At 39.4% G+C, this 15,709-nt stretch overlaps 1 protein-coding gene across 11 annotated transcripts in view; it reads left to right on the plus strand.

The window, feature by feature from the left end:
- The window catches only part of LCOR (ligand dependent nuclear receptor corepressor), a 155,193-nt gene that overhangs the window by 128,798 nt on the left and 10,686 nt on the right, over window positions 1-15,709 (plus strand). The gene's annotated exons all lie outside the window — the stretch shown is intronic.

Raw genomic sequence — 15,709 nt, forward strand, 5'->3', positions numbered from 1 at the left:
TTTACTCTTATGGACCTCATTTCAATATACTGTTTACAGTTTGATGGAATTGTATAATTTAATATTTCTCTTGTACTGTAGTTTATATTTATTTACAGATTTTTTTTGTACTGTGTGATTTGAACTTTTTGTTCCCTTGCTATGATCAATGTTTATGTAGTAGAGCACTTATGATCACAAATTAAGTTTTTTGGTTTGATTGCACTACATTAAATTTTTTAATGCAGTTCTGATTTTTGACTGGACTAAAACTGTGTCTTAATGTATGTGATGAGTACTTAAAATTTTAATCCATGTGGTCCCCCCCCCCTTTTTTTTTTTGCATTGTATGTCAAAAGCGCTAGTTCTTTCGTGCATGTGTAAGATTTAATGGTTCCATTGTATTATTTGACCATGACATTTTGGAGAAACATTCCCAGCTGTAATGTTGTGTATGGTAGTTCTCACTGGATGCTAGACTTTTCAAAACCACTATTCTTCTAATAAATTTTGTTGTGAAAAACTGTTTTTAAAGCTTGGTTTCTGCTTCATAAGATTTTAATGCTTTTTGAAAAATTCACAAAATGGGTAAAAGTTGGATTGTACTCCAACTGTAAATACATATGGTAATCAAAGTTAGTGATTTTTTTTATGATAAATTCTTTCTAGATGAAATCTCTTAGATAAAGTTGCTGCTGTGAGATTCTGCTTTCATATTCAGGTGCAGTATTGCCTTGTAACTCAGTGTCTTTACTAATTTGATACCTCGGCGCTCAGATTACCTCAGTTTTCTTCATTGGATTATTCATTTTAAAAAATGTATTCAGCTAAACAAGATACAGTAATGTTTTCATAATACCGTCTTCTGTCTTGACTTAGTTTTGTATAATTTTCTTAAGAATATAAAACTTAATGCCGGGATTCCTTGTCAGAAAATAGTAGTGACTATTTTTTGTTTGCTCTTTTCTTGAGGCATAAGTATAAAAGCAACATTGTCAATCAGTTAAGGTTATGATAGTAGTTCTCATTCTTGGCAGGACACTGATAATTCCTTTTACCAGAACCCATAAAGAACAGAGTATATTTTGCGCAACATTTAAATTTTTTTTTTTTTTTTTTTTTGAGATGGAGTCTCGCTCTGTCGCCCAGGCTGGAATGCAGTGGCACGATCTCGGCTCACTGCAAGCTCTGCTTCCTGGGTTCACGCCATTCTCCTGCCTCAGCCTCCCGAGTAGCTGGGACTACAGTTGCCCGCCACCACGCCTGGCTAATTTTTTTGTATTTTTAGTAGAGAGGGAGTTTCACAATGTTAGCCAGGATGGTCTCGATCGCCTGACCTCGTGATCCACCCACCTCAGCCTCCCAAAGTGAGCTGAGATCGCGCCACTGCACTCCAGCCTGGGCAACAGAGCGAGACTCTGTCTCAAAAAAAAAAAAAAAAAAAGACTGGCTATCTAGCTGCTTCTGCCTTTGGTCTGATGTTTATAAAACAGGAATTTATGTTAGTACTACAGACTTGTTCTGTTGGCTTTATTTGTTCCCCTTAATTATGCCACATACTTAATCAAATTTTTTTTAGAAAGCTAATTATTATTTCGCTGTAAGTTCCAAAGCCATAACTTACTTGTTTATGGTCGTTTCCTGCCGTTACTCATTATAAACTGGCGGCCAGGTCAGTAGTAAGATTACAGTTTAGCATCTCATAAATGAATTTGCTGTATTTTAGTGATCCTATCTTCAAATTGATATTCAGCTCTTCAGTTGTTATAAAGGCCCTATTTAAAGAAAGGACTTTTTCTTTTAAACTGGAATTTTCTCTGATTCTGCTGATATTTTGGAAATTAATTCAGGGGGCCCTATGTCTTAACAGGTGTGGAAATTAGAGAGATTGCATAAGAGAAGTAAAATGGAGAAAATGGAAACTTTTTTTTTTTTTTTTTTGCCATATCCTGAGTTGTGGATCCCCCCCGGCCAAGGACTCTAAACAAACACTATTCGAATATAACACTATTCGCATATGCTCGGGACGTGTGGTATTAGGTTTTGTAGCTGAAATGAATGAATAATTTTTTTAATAGTGTTAAGTAATATAGTAGATAAGCCAGTAGTTCTTGTTACATTGTGTTCACTTTATTTGCTTCTAAAAGGTAAGCATTTTAACACAGAATTTTATTTAACAGATTCTTAACAGATTGTTGAGCTTCCGTTGTTTGACAGGATCTCATTCTTATCTCCCAGGTTGGAGTGCAGTGGCATGATCATGGTTCACTGCAGCCTCGACCTGCTGGGCTTACATGATCCTCCCACCTCAGCCTCCTGAGTAGCTGGAACTGCAGGCACATGCTGCCATGCCTGGCTAATTTTACAATTTTTTGTGGAGACAAGGTTTCAGTATGTTGCCCTGGCTGGTCTCGAACTCCTGAGCACAAGTGATTCTCCCACTTTGGCTTTCCTAAGTGCTAGGATTATAGGCATGAGCCATCATGCCTGGCCGACTGTAGAGGTTTTGTAGGCGTGTAAGAATACTACTGTTTCTTGTCTAGTCATTTTTTAATGTTCGTTGTTCATCAGCAGTAGGGAGTGATAATGGTTTGATATTTTTTTGAAATAGAGTCTGCCTCTGTCTCCTAGGCTGGAATGCAGCGGTGCAATCTCGGCTCACTGTAACCTCCACCTCCCAGGTTCACAAGCGATTCTCGTGCCTCAGCCACTCGAGTAGCTGGGATTATAGGTGTGTGCCACCATGCCCAGCTAATTTTGTATTTTCATTAGCGTCGGGGTTTCACCATGGTTGGCCTGCCTGTTTTGGAACTCCTGGCTTCAAGTGATCCGCCCACCTTGGCCTCCCAAAGTGCTGGGATTACAAGTATGAGCCACCGCACTTTGCCTGAATTGTTATTTTAAAGTTATCTTTCAACTTGGTACACTAGAAAGATCACTTATTTTTCCTTCTGTAAAGTGAGGGTGTTACAGACTGAATGGTTTTTAGACCTTATTTCAACTCTGAGTTGAAATATTTAAAATGATAGAAAATGTCATTTTCTATTAAATGTGAGACAAATACACAAATCGTATCTGTATGAACATTGGGAAATACAGTAGAAACTCTATTGAATAAGGTTTCGTAAACCCAGGTCTCACCTTTGCATTGAAACATTTTCTAAAAAGATCTGGATATAATGTTCAGATGCCTTTTGTTTAAAACAAAGTCTATTTTAAGTTTTTGTTATGAAGTGTGTATGAATGTGGTGATACTTTTGCAAATATTAACTTGAAAAGTCACTTTATGTTATTCATAATTTTTATTTCTGTTGTGTGCAGGGTAGGTTTTCCTTGAATATTAGAGCGCTCAGGGTCTTGGGAATCATCAGATACAATCAGTCATAAGCAGAATCAACCTTTTAAAAATATAGATGCTTGGGTCCTACACTAGGCTAGATCCACTGAATCAGTTTGTAGGAATGAGGCTTAGACATGTTCAGTATTTTCAAAATGTTCCACAGGAAGTTTTTTGGGTTTTTTATTGTTAAAAGAAAGCATTAAAATTTACCATCTTAGTCATTTTCAAGTATACAGCTCAGCATTGTTAAGTACATTCATGTTGTGACCACAGGAAGTTTTTATTAACCCACTGATTAAATACTGTTGATCCCATTCTACTTTTTCATTTTTTTAGGTGAAAAACATGGAACTTGGAACCTTGAGGGACTTGTCCCATCTCACACAATGAGTTGCCCATAATACTCATGATTTCATACCATCTTACTTATCTCCATACCACTTTGGCATTCTTGACTCAAGCTAGAATTAGAATTAGGGATTGTACCTACTAATAATTTTCCATTAGATTCAGTTTTAACTAAATTTTAACTATTAATTGAGTTTGGCTCTTCAGCAAACTTACACTGCTTTTTAGGAAGAGAATGAAATCTCTTTTGTGAAGTTAGCCATAAAAATATTGAAAGCATATAAAACCTCAGTGTTAAAAATCAGCATTAATAGATGACTTTCAGAAAGCCCTCATAAAGGAGGTGAGTTGAAGAATAGGTAGGGCATGGATAGGAGAGGAGAGAATACCCCAAGTTTGAGAGAGAGGATTTGATGGGCCCAGGTTTAAATGCCATGGCTCACTTCTGTAATCCCAGTGTTTTGGGAGGCCGAAATGAGATGATCACTTGAGCCCAGGAGTTTGAGACCAGCCTGGACAAGATGGTGAGACCCCGTCTCTACAAGAAATACAAAAATTAGCTGGCTTGTTGGCTCAATGCCTGTAGTCCCAGCTATTTGGTGGTGAGGTGAGAGGATCACTTGGGCCCGAGAGATAGAGGCTGCAGTCAGCCCTGATCACACCACTGCACTCCAGCCTGGGTGACTAAGTAAGAGATCCTGTCTCCAACAACAACAACAAAAAATTCAGCCTTTTCAGTTGCTTACTACATGATCTTGAACAAGTTATTGAACCTTCCTGAGTTTCAGTTTTCTTATCTGTAAAAGAGGGTCATAGATTTGCTATAAGGTTTAAATGAGATTCTGTTGTGTAAAGTACTTAGCACTGTGGCAGGTTCTTTGCAAGTGTTGTATAAATGAAAGGCATTGACAGCACCTGATGGGCATGAATTTAGTGTGAGGGATAGAAAAGTGAGAAAGTCAGATTGACATCATGCAAGAAACTATTGATTAGAACACTGAGAGTGAGGTTGTTGTGTTCATATTAGACTGAAGCAAAGGGCAGCCAGTCTTGTTCAAGAACATAAAAATATTGGAATTGTGACTGAAACCTGGAATGCTGCTTTCCTGCATTTCATGGTACTGTTTTAGGGGAATGTAATCAAACCATTAATTATTGTTTCTTTTCACAGACTAAAATGGAATGAAAGTTGTTTGGAAGTAGAAGATGCTTAAGATTAGAAATTTAAAAGTCATAGAGTTAACTATGTGCATTTCCATTGTATACAAGATTTTTTGTATAAGGTTGAAGTTTTACATGCTTTGTAGACTTTTCTTTTTGCATGGGTAGTAGAGTTTGAACAACGATCTAAGAGCTGAGGGTGGGAATGTGAATGTTTAATCATCAAAACTTTTCCAGTGGAAGAAGTTGGGGACAATTCTGCCTATTTAATGTGGTTTTATCAATTAGGGGTTCTGTGGATTTCAAACCAACAAATCAGATCACAGCTAACATAGTTTAGAGGTGTTCATTTCAACAATTTTTTTTCTTTTTCTTTTTCTTTTCTTTTTTTTTTTTTTTTTTTTTTTTGAGACAGAGTCTCGCTCTGTCGCCCAGGCTGGAGTGTAGTGATGTGATCTCAGCTCACTGCAAGCTCCGAGTCTCGGGTTCACACCATTCTTCTGCCTCAGCCTCCCGAGAAGCTGGAACTACAGGCACCCACCACCACCACACCTGGCTAATTTTTTTTTTTTTTTTTTTTTTTTAGTAGAGATGGGGTTTCACCATGTTAGCCAGGATGGTCTCGATCTCCTGACCTCATGATCCGCCCGCCTCAGCCTCCCAAAGTGCTGGGATTACAGGTGTGAGCCACCATGCCCAGCCTTCAACAACTATTAAATTGACTTGAAGCTGGGTGCAGTGGGTCATGCCTGTAATCCTAGCACTTTGGGAGGCTGAGGCAGGCGGATCACCTGAGCTCAGGAGTTCGAGACCACCCTGGGCAACATGGTGAAATCCTGTCTCTACTAAAATACAAAAAAATAACTGGGTGTGGTGGCGCTTGCCTGTAGTCCAGCTACTCTGGAGGCTGAGGCACAAGAATCGCTTGAGCCCGGGAGGCGGAGGTTGAAGTGCAACCACTTCACTTCAGCTTGGGCTACAGACTGAGACGCCGTCTCAAAAAATAAATAAATAAGTAAAAAATAAATGGACTTGAGGTATTTTTGCCAGGAAGACCTGGCAGTGTAATTTTGACTAGATAGAGATGGATTAAGAAAAAAAATCCATCTTCTTGGATTTCTTCTCTACCTACCAGGTAGTTTTTCAAATTGGGTTGACCAGTTACAGCCTATTAATGGATCATAAGATCCTAACCAGCATTTCATTTTATGTTATGTTATGTTATGTTATTTTGGAGACAGAGTCTCACTCTGTTGCCTGGGCTGGAGTGAAGTGGCATGATCTCGGCTCACCACAGCCTCTGCCTCCCGAGTTCAAGTGATTCTTGTGTCTCAGCTTCCCGAATAGCTGGGACTAGTAGAGATGGGGTTTTGCCATGTTGCCCAGGCTGGTCTCGAACTCCTGAGCTCAGGCAATCCTCCTGCCTCGGCCTCCCAAAGTATTAGGATTACAGGCGTGAGCCACCACGCGCAGCTCTAGCCAGCATTTTAAAAAAGAAACAGAATCAGAGTATATAGGATTATAGTAAGGATAATGTTTCATCAAAACTTACATCATTATACATATATACATACAAATTGGAATGTGTGTACTGGGTCACTTTGTAAAAAGTATTTCTTGTTCTGGATTGCTGTTGAAAACCTAGTGGCGTTTTAAAGCCATTATGTAAACCATTTCATCCCAGTTTTCCTGGTACCTTAGAGAGCACACTTGGACTGCCTGTATGCTTAGTCAAAACCTGCATACTTACTGTCTGCCCTTCAAAATTCCCTTCTTTCCCTGCCTCGTTGAACTCATTTTTTTGAAAGGTTATTCTTTTCCCTTCTGATTATATGTAAAAATGTTTCCTCTACCCCTTTCAATTCCCTTGAAAAATGCATTTGGGAGAATTATTTTCACTACATAATAATTTATTTGAATAGTCCATTTGTGACTGACTTAATGCCTGCCATGAGTTGAGCCCCAAGCTTTAGGCACTGAGGCTACCAAGTTGAAAAGGACAAAGTCCTTGACCTAGAAGAGGTTCACAGTCCATGAAGAAGACGGTTAGGTCAATAAGTACTAAGTATAAGTACTTAGCAGCATAAGTACTGTTTAACAAAAGATACAAGCAGACTGTGAGAGTAGAGGAAAAACTACCTAATGCAGCACCAGGGACAGGGTGCTGAGGAGGGTTGTGTAAGCAGTGGGGATCTTATAGGGGTTTCATGCAGGAAAGTAACCAGATGAGATTTGGGCTTTAGGAAGATGGCAATTCTGGATAATGTGACGCTGACTCTAAAATGAGTAGAAACTAGGGGCAGAGATATACAATATAGCATTTTCCAAAGAAAGTCAACCCTTGTAGTTAAACTGGATGGTGTATTGGATGCAAGGGAAGTGATGAAACTAATAATAAAAATTGAGGTAGAATAAATATCTAAATTGAGATAGAATATCTAGCATAGAATATCCAAATAACAGGCCTTATAACTCTTACGTCTGCATGTTTGCCTACACGTTCAGTTACATTTTGTCTTCCAAGATTCCTGAGTAAAAACTTGAACATACAGATGATTTTATTAATACTTAGTTCAGTCCTACCCCTAGAACATCTCCAGCTGTAGCCTTGAGTGTGTCTAGAGAAGGGTGGGGTGGGGAATAGTTATAAAGGACTATTAATTCTTATAGCACCCCAGAGAGGATGATAAATATAAAATACCTTGCTTATCCTCACACTTTAAAAATACTTTAAAAAATAAAAATTTAGTGTTATTGCTCACCTTATGAATATCAATGAGGTAAAGGGGTAAAATATTAAAAATATTTTTAAAATATTTTTAAATGTGTGTCATCCAGTCCAAAATCTCACGTCTCTCACTGCCTCTGAACCCTCCCTTTTTTTTTAAATTAACACCATATATACATTAGATTTTGCATAGTCTTACCAAGGATGATGAAGTTAGAAACAAAAATCAATTTGGTAGGGGAAAAAAACCATAGAAGTAGTTTTTCAGAGATGTCTGTTTTCTGAGGCCGTTACATTTCCATAGAGCAAATGGAGGCATTGACCTGTTGTGCTTAATGACCCTTGCTCTGACTTCCTGCTCTTCAGGTAACTTCCTGATCATATTTTGGCATCCTGGGTACATCTGTCTGTAGGGTAAACATATGTTAAAGAATGAACATGAGAATCTTCTTGATAGTTATATTTTTTATTGTAATTTAATAAATTTGACAATCTAGTTAAAATGAAGAAAAATAGGAGATACAATATATAAGCCTTAAAGTGCTTCTGTGACATTTAGGAGATCTACTGTGTCACTTATCTAGGGATATTAAGCCTTAAGATGCAGAAAGCTAGCAAACTGGCTTCATGCCCAGTAAGCTCCCTCTGAAACACCTATTTTTCCCCCAGTTTCGATTATTAGTTCATAATTTTTGAATCTTTATTCTGTTCTTTTAGTGAACGTGGTTAAGAACATGGTAAACTTAGCTATTACAAAGGGATTGCATGCCCTTTGTTTTACATCAGTACCTCCACACACTTGAACAAATACCATGTTGCCATTAGCAATGGTGTCACTGAGGCTGGGACTTTAGAGGGGTGAAGAGATACATCCTGGTTTCAACCCCTCACCATTCTCCATGATTCTGATCTCTGGGAAAGGGGATAACTTAACCCCAATTTTGAAAATTGCTTTTTCTGTATCTAGGTTGTATCTACATCCAAATTGAGATAACTTGGATTTCAACCACCTGGAAATCACATATTTAACAGCCTGTGATTTTTATGAACTTCATTTCTCACTTTCCTGTATTCACTTTTGCCTACCCTTTCACTGCTTCTCCTAAGCCAGTTCTGTGGAAAGAAAAGTTTGTCCAGGGGTTTTAAAGTACACCTATGGCTTTCTAAAGAGTGGAAAAATAAAATTTCCACACTCCATGCCAACCTTCTCCATTATGTCTGCACAACTTTGTCATAACCTTGGAATATCCTTATATTCAGATGTGGAGGATACAACAGATGTGAAATAGCCAAAAGCAGATAAATTTCTCCGTGTAGAGCAAGGACTTGTCAGCAGATTTTTTCAGGCCCTCCTGACTATACTTATACTTTCTTTGCTTAAAGGAGAAGAAGTGAGTAAACTAGGGGACACAATTTCAGATTATTGTCTGGCAAAAAATATAACTTGTTATGCCTTGAAGAGGGGGTGAGGAAGCATTTTTATGTTTTATTTAAAGAGTCAAGCCATAGTAATTTATAACTCTTGACTATAGTCAGCTCTCTCAAGCTTGCTTTCCCCTTCTGTTTTCCTGGGACTCCCTGTTTCTGCTATTAAGATTAACTCCTATCCAAACATCATTCTCTGTGGCTATTGATTTTTTTTCAGTCAAGAAGAATGTATTTTGGTCATCAGTGATATTGCCTTTGCCCATCAAGCAGTTATTGGTAGTTAGAGAGTAAATACCTAAATTCATCACTCCTAAATTCTAGACTCTCAGACTTGTCACTTCACCTCCATGCCAAATCTCTTCTCCACTTGATCTTTTACTCTAAGATAACATGAGTATTGCCCACCCACCAGTATTCACCACAGGAATGCTTTCCATCAGGAATTAAATGTTGTGTTATTGACTTGGTTGGCAAGTTAAGCTGTGTCTAACCTGTGATGTAGATAAATATTGAGTAAATCATTAAAGATGGGGTTATGAAACAACAATCATTCTTAAACTGTAGCTTTTGAAGGGTTTATGAATATTATCTTATCCTTTTACCACACCCTTAACAATTAGGCATGGAACTGAAGATAGGAAGACAGTGGTCAAGGCCATGCACACCATTTCTCACCAAGGAGATAAACTGAAAACTAATTCAAGTATTGGAAATCCAGTTTTTTCTTTTCCTTTATGAGAAGTGGGAGTACTTCCTTCCATTAACCAATCCCTAGGATCTTACTGTGCTTTAGTGGTGGTTTTCAGGTATTTCTGATTAACGAATAATTCACTTGACTATTACAGAGTCCTCTTGGTGAGCAGAAGCAGCATGAACTAGCATGAGCTCAAGTCATTTCAACATCTGTTATGAATTACTGTTCTTATAAAGACCTTATTTAGTCAGATGTGAAGGACATCGTATGATACAGACTATAATCTGCACCAAACTAAAACAGTGCTTCCTGGACCTTAGGCCAAGTTGAGGAAATGGTTTGCAGGACAGAAAATCGCCTCTCTCTGGTTTCCCTACTAGCTGCCCAACAATATTCTAAGTTAATGCAAGTGCTATATTTAGGGTTTGTTACAAATCTAAGGTCTCGGAAAAATTGAATAACTAGAAGTAAAAGCAAAGACAAGCTGTTTAAAACAGGAAAAACTGGCTAACACCTATTTTTTAACATAAAAAGTAGTAATAGAATTAAATATCAGGAAGTTGAGATTCATTTTTAAAATATTCAAATGATAAAGTGAAATTCATCTAAACTTAGGTGCTATTGGCCGGGTGCCGTGGCTCACACCTGTAATCCCAGCACTTTGGGAAGCCGAGGCTGGTGGATCACCTGAGGTCAGGAGGTCAAGACAAGCCTGGCCAACATGGTAAAACCCCATCGCTAGTAAAAATACAAAAATTAGCTGGGTGTGGTGGCACCTGCCTGTAATCCCAGCTACTTCGGGGGCTGAGACCCAAGAATTGCTTGAACCCGGGAGGCGGCGGTTGCCGTGAGCCAAGATTGCGTCACTGCACTCCAGCCTGGGCGACAGAGGGAGACTCTATCTCAAAATAAAATAATAAAATAAATTCTTATGTGCTATTAAGAAAAATTCCAGAAAAAAAACTAGGAAGCTGGATAACTTTGAGGCACAGCCAAAACTGATTTTATTGCTATATTGTAAAGTTAGCTGTTATAACAGGGCCTTTTAATGACACCTGGACAAAGTTTAGTATTAATGTGAAGGCCCCTCAGATCGAAGGGAAGCTGTTGGTGGGCTCATCATGCCTATATGTCTAGTTGCCTACCAGACATCTCAGATTCAGAATCATGTAATTATCTTAATACATATAGTACAGAGCTCTTCAGAAACATACACACCCTAACAACCACCAGCCACTACCTTTGTTACCTTTATTCCTATCTCAGTAAATGGTGCTGCCCAGGAAGAAAACTCAGGAAGCATCCTAGATGTCCCTTTTCCCTCTCCTCTTTTTTGCTAAGAGAAAACAGGAAAACATGAAACATGGTCCCTGCACTCAAGTAGCTTACATCTGCTTGGGAAGCTAAGACAAAAACAAGGCAAAGTCAATACAAGATAAAAATTATAAATATACAAGACCCTGGCCAGGCGCGGTGGCCCACACCTGTAATCCCAGCACTTTGGGAGTCCGAGGCGGGTGGATCACCTGAGGTCAGGAGTTCGAGACCAGCCTGACCAACATGGCAAAAACCTGTCTCAACTAAAAATACAAAAGTTAGCCAGATGTGGTGGTGGGCGCCTGTAATCCCAGCTACTTGGGAGTCTGAGCCAGGAGAGTTGCTTGAACCCTGGAGGTGAAGGTTGCAGTGAGCCAAGATCACGCCATTGCACTCCAACCTAGGCAACAACAGTGAAACTCATAAGTCCCCATGTAATTGAGTTTTACCAAGCACAGTGGCTTAGGATTTTCAGGAAAGAATGCAATCAAACCAGGTCGGGTGTTTTTGAGCTGGTCAGTGACAGGCTGACAAGAATACCCTGGTGCCTGCTCTTACATGTTGTCCTTGATCCTTTTTATGAGGAAAACATACAAATGGTCTTTTTTGTTGATGCCATTTTCTTTGGAGGTTGCCATTTGCAGTTGTGTGGAAAGAAAAGTTTATTTTCATTCTCCTGAGCTTCCACAAACTACTGCTCTAAGTGTCTCTTAAGGTTGGTGTAGCCTGTGTCAGTCTCTCTGATGCTACTGTTTTTTAGTATCCAATGCTATATTACATTGTTCCAGGTTAGAGTTCAGTGGATCCTGAACATATTTCTTTAGCATGCCTTAGTGGTGGCATGGAAGACACCACCGCCTCTTGCCATGAGGTTGTGAAATACATTCCTACCTACCTGTGGCTAATGGGGACTAGCTTGAGCCATATGGCCACAGTTGTTGCTTCAGGGCTGGCTGCATGGCCCTTTGGAAGACCTTACATTAGTTAAGGGTAATGAAGATGTTGGGGTGCTATTAAGTTATTGAAACATGGGACAGCAGCAGATTAGAGTCTCACAATCATAAAGGAAGTTAGATAATACCTGTGAACTAAATTATTACTCATTTATTCTGTGTGAGCATCACTTTAGAGAAAAGTGCTTCTTCAGCTTTCTTCATAGCACTCTGTCTTCTTACTGCATGCATACCTCGATGTCATTCAACCCCAGGCATCTCGTTAATTCCAAGCACTAAAGCTTGCTTCCAGAACCCAGCTATAGGCATGAAGCGGTACCTAGAAAATTTTTGCGAAGAGTTAGGTAATGATTGTGCTTCTTGAATTAGGAAGAACCGTTTATCTCTTCAGTTTTTCTACAGTTAGATGCCATAATATTTCTTCACCCTCTTCACAGACCTTTGTCAACCTTTTTTGTGTATTGCTAAAACGCACTTGGAGTATGTTCTTTGATGCATTGAAAAGGCATCCCACTTATTTATAGTCACCTACCTTGGAAACATCAGGAACATATCCAAGAACCAGGAACTAAGGAATAAAGGCTTTTGAGCAGCAGAAGTTGTGGTTAGAAAATTCATGTACTTACCCCTAAAACTATTCCTCGAGCTTTCATTCAGAGCCTATTTATTTTTACTTAAAGTACCATTTTGGCACTTGGGATATGGCTTCTCAGCTAGTGAGTAAAATTCTCTTCTAAAGGTAGAAGTAGCACTGCTAAGATCAGCCACTGTTTGGAAGCCAGTAAGAAAGAAGATTTAATACAATACAGGCCACCACTGTAGCTTTTCAGGAAGTCAGACTTAGTTAATTGAGTTGTCCCTCAAACTATTAATCTAATTCAGTCTAGTATAATAAAAATAATAGCCAAACTTCAGTAATAGTCCATATGGTAATGATCCTAAGTATCAGGAAGAATAAATTACGTTCCAAGATAATATGATTTTTTAAGACTTCCATCAGAAAAAAATTTGAATCTTTCAATATTTGCTTTAAAATGTTTGGTACTTGAAGGTTAAACTTTATCCAGAAAATGTACCCTTTTTAGGTTATAAGAAAGCATTAATGCATGTTTTTGATCTCCAAGTTTGTTTGTTTGTTTGTTTTTTGATGTGGGGTCTCACTCTGTCACCCAGGCTGTAGTGCAGTGGCATGATCATAGCTCCCTGCAGCCTCAACCCCCTTGGCTCAAACGATCCTCCTACCTTAAGTCTCCCGGGTAGCTGGGACTGCAGGCTTATGTTAGCAAGCACAGCTAGCCCAGTGATTTTTTACTGAAGCACTTTTAATTTGATTCACTGACAGTAGTGGTAGCTGATATTTGTATAAACTTTGTAGGTTTTTCCTTGGAGAATTTCCAAGTGGTAGATGGGGCAGGTACTCTACTAAGACCCAAAGTGGTTGTGTTTTGGACAAGGTCACGTAACTAGTAAGCAGCAGAACTACTTACTGGTTCTCTACCTCCTCACTGGTACTATAGCCTATAACACATATTGTGCTGTGTTGCTTTCATCTGATAGACATAGTGACAAAGTTCTTCCTAAAGGGGTCTGGGGTCCTTCAGCAGGGGCCTCCTCCTGCCTGTTCCATGAGCAGAAAAGTCTGCAGCTGCATGAGGATTCTGTTGAGCTCCTTTGTACATCTCATTGAGTCGGGAAGTTGGAAATGTCCTAACAATCACTCATCCAAAGGTGTCACTGATGTCTTGCCTGTTCCAAAGGAGGAAGATAATATTTGCCATTCTTGCAAAGCAGGAGGAGCTTATTCCATATGTTGCCTTTTTAAAACTTTTACTAAGTCCACTTTACAGATAGAAAAGTACTCAATAGCTTTTTTCTAGCTGCTTTCGTCTTTTCTTTCCTTTGGTACATTTTGTCCCCATTGCCAATATGTACTTCAGAGTTCACCGTACTTGTGTACCTTTTGTAATACTTCTATAATAATCTTTTTTCCTAGAGTATTCGCAATTCAGTTATCATTGGAAAGTTTGAGGTAGGCATTTTCTAAGACATTTCTAGTCTTTCAAATCCATGGTCTAATATAGGCCCTTTCAGAAACCCATGGCACTACCGACTAAAACTGCTTTCTTGCTAGTTGTGAAAACAAAAACAGTGTAACCTTTTCTCTGGTAAAGCAGTTTAGGTTAAGCAACAGATTCGACTAATTTCTTGGTTTTGTATTTAGACATGTTCAGCAACCTTTTCACCACTTGATCTTAAAAATCTCCGTAAGTCCTGAACAGAAACTGAAATTGTCTGAGCACCTGCCCTTTTGTGCTTTGTTCTTTATGTTTTATGTATGTTATCTAATATCTCACAACAATCCTTTGAGATACTGACATTCAGTCCCAACTTACAGATGAGGAAACCGAGGTTCAGAGAGATGAAGTAACTTGCCTAAGATCCTGTAGATAGTAAATGTCAGAGCCAAAGGTGGAATCTCGGGTCTCCATGTTCCACAGCCTGTGCTCTTTTCCACTGTGACCCCACTGCTCAGAAGCCAGTGGAGGGTGGGAAGGTAGGAGGTGACGTGGGTTGTCTAGGGTCAGCCTTCCTGTAAAGGTGCCTCATGACTGAGACAGAAAAATCAAAGACTGAAGAAAAGAATTAGCCAGAAGATATTATCAAACATCTGTTCACACATTTAAGCTGCCTCTGTGCGCTGCTGTATTTCGTGGCAAGTCACATAATAGTCTCCTGAGGAATTATAATCCATACAGAGAGAGAGGGAGTTTAAGAAATTATATAAAACTCCAGGAAATTGGAGCACACCAACTGCATGGGTTCAGTACGACCCAGACATCCAGAAGCACAAAGCAGCTAGTGAAAGGCCTGGCTGAATAAGCAGGTATTGCCTGTGGCATGTCTTGAGTCTAGAATCACCCTTTCACACAGTCCCCACTGTCTGCGCTAAGCTCTAAGGATTTGTCCTGGGTGACTGACTTAGATGGTGGAAAGGGGTTTTTAACATAGAATGATTTCTTGTGGATGATTGTGAAAGGAGTATTGAAGATCTCGGAGAATGTAGCAAGTGGACCTTGAGTAAAGATACATTACTACTACCTTGCACGGAGAGGCCTGTACAGTTTAGTGCAACTTCATAGCTATCTTCTCCTCACTTAAGAGACTGCGAACTGGGACTTGCTTGTCATCTCACCATTTAAAGTATGTGAAGTTATTGATTTCTATTCCTTTATACTCCCAGGAAAGGGTAGAAGGATTCCTGCATTAGCATGACCAGTTGATCATGCTGAGAAACTATCTTAAAACTGTAAGTTCTCAGCCGAGTGCGGCGGCTCACGCCTGTAATCCTAGCACTTTGGGAGGTCAAGGCAGGCGAATTGCCTGAGCTCAGGAGTTGGAGACCAGCCTGGGCGACATGGTGAAACCCTGTCTCTACTAAAATACAAAAAATTAGCCAGGCGTGGCGGCGTACACCTGTAGTCCCAGCTACTTGGGAGGCTGAGGTAGGAGAATTGCTTGAACCCAGGAGGCAGAGGTTGCAGTGAGCCAAGCTCGCACCGCTGCATTCCAGCCTGGGTGCCAGAGCGAGACTCTCTCCATAAAAACAAACAAACAAACAAAACCTGTAAGTACTTCTAAACCAAGATTTGTACTGTAGTGCACCTCAATTCTTGTCAGTGTTGTGGACTTATAAACCAACGATTATTTAACAGGAATACCCAGACCTAAAATAAAGTGTATGTTGATCAACTAGAGTTAAT

Source organism: Pongo abelii, chromosome 8, assembly GCF_028885655.2.
Source record: "Pongo abelii isolate AG06213 chromosome 8, NHGRI_mPonAbe1-v2.0_pri, whole genome shotgun sequence".
NCBI lineage: Eukaryota > Metazoa > Chordata > Mammalia > Primates > Hominidae > Pongo > Pongo abelii.